Source organism: Dermacentor albipictus, chromosome 5, assembly GCF_038994185.2.
Source record: "Dermacentor albipictus isolate Rhodes 1998 colony chromosome 5, USDA_Dalb.pri_finalv2, whole genome shotgun sequence".
NCBI classification, from domain to species: domain Eukaryota; kingdom Metazoa; phylum Arthropoda; class Arachnida; order Ixodida; family Ixodidae; genus Dermacentor; species Dermacentor albipictus.
The window spans coordinates 160,070,790-160,072,844 of record NC_091825.1 but is presented as its reverse complement, the minus strand read 5'-3'; positions in this window follow the sequence as shown (position 1 = coordinate 160,072,844).

The following is a 2,055-nucleotide window of genomic DNA, read 5'->3' as shown; positions in this document are numbered from 1 at the left end:
TTTTACTACGAGAATTAACCTTGGGAGTGTTAGCCAGCGCCACTACCCACAAACCTTGCAGCGGTGGATGTGGAACATCCTTTCTGCAGCAGGCGTCACGAGTACGTGACGGATTTGGGTGAAGGCAACTAGCCAATTCGAATGGCAGCCTATCCGGACGGAGATTCTTAGCACCCTCTGCTGCGTCACAGGTCTGACCACCGCCGTGGTCAGTTGCTTCGCAGCTGCTGGGGACTGAGGGCCGGGGTTTGATTATTGTATTCATATAGGAGGTTGGGGTCAAGTACTGCCCCAGGGCATCCAATCTTGCTCTGGTGAGGGAGTGCGTGTTGATGGTTCTGGTCACCGGGATCAGGCCGCTCTGCAGGCCTGTTTATGCGATGTTATCTTCACGTGGATTTTTTTTTTATCCGGTGGAAAATTGTGCGGCACCAGGATTCGAGCCACGGTCCTCTTGCACGCGAGGTGGATGCTATACCTCTACGCCACTGCGGATGGTAAGAACTCGAATTGGCCAAGACTTGAGGAGGGAACGGAAGAAACTTGTACATAAGAAGCCGATCAATGAGCTAGCGGTAAGAGGGAAAATCGAGGAATTCCAGATCAAGCTACAGAACAGGTATTCGACTTTAACTCAGGAAGAGGACCTTAGTGTTGAAGCAATGAACGACAATCTTATCGGCATCATTAAGGAGTGTGCAATAAAAGTCGGTGGTAACTTCGTTAGACGGGATACCAGTAAGCTATCGCAGGAGACGAAAGATTTGATTAGGAAACGCCAATGTATGAAGCCTCTAACCCTACAGCTAGAATAGAACTGGCAGAACTTTCCAAGGTAATCAACAAGCGTAAGACAGCTGACATAAGGAAGCATAATATAGAAAGAATTCAACATGCTCTCAGGAACGGAGGAAGCCTAAAGGCAGTGAAGAAGAAACTAGGAATAGGCAAGAATCAGATGTATGCGTTAAGAGACAAAGCCGACAATACCATTACTAATATGGACGAGATAGTTCAAGTGGCTGAGGAGTTCTATAGAGATTTATACAGTACAACTGCCACCCACGACGATAATGAAGGAGGGAATAGTCTAGAGGAATTTGACATCCCACAAGTAACGCCGGAAGAAGTAAAGAAAGCCATGGGAGCTATGCAAAGGGGGAAGGCAGCTGGGGATGATCAGTTAACAGCAGATTTGTTGAAGGATGGTGGGCAGATTGTTTGAGAAACGGGCCACCCTGTATACGCAATGCCTCATGACCTCGAGCGTACCGGAATCTTGGAAGAACGCCAACATAATCTTAATCCATAAGAAAGTAGACGCCAGAGACCTGATAAATTATAGACCGATCAGCTTACTGTCCGTTGCCTAGAAAGTATTTACTAAGGTAATCGCAAATAGAATCAGGAACACCTTAGACTTCCGTCAACCAAAGGACCAGGCAGGATTCCGTAAAGGCTACTCAACAATAGACCATACTCACATAATCAATCAGGTGATAGATTCTGTTGAAACCTCAGCAGTCATGTAGGCATTACGGAATTAGGGTGTAGACGAGCCGTATGTAAATATACTGAAAGATATCTATAGCGGTTCCACAGCCGCCGTAGTCCTCCATAAAGAAAGCAACAAAATCCCAATAAAGAAGGGCGTCAGGCAGGGAGATACGATCTCTCCAATGCTACTCACAGCGTGTTTACAGGATGTATTCGGAGACCTGGATTGGGAAGAATTGGGGATAAGAGTTAATGGAGAATACCTTAGTAACTTGCGATTCGCGGATGATATTGCGTTGCTTAGTAACTCAGGGGACCAATTGCAAGGCATGCTCACTGACCTGGAGAGGCAAAGAAGAAGGGTGGGTCCAAAAATTAATCTGCAGAAAGCTAAAGTAACGTTTAACAGTCTCGGAAGAGAACAGCAGTTTACGATACGTAGCGAGGCACTGGAAGGTGTAAGGGAATACATCTACTTAGGGCAAGTAGTGACCGCGGATCCGGATCATGAGGCTGAAATAATCAGAAGAATAAGAATGGGCTGGGGTGTGTTTGGCA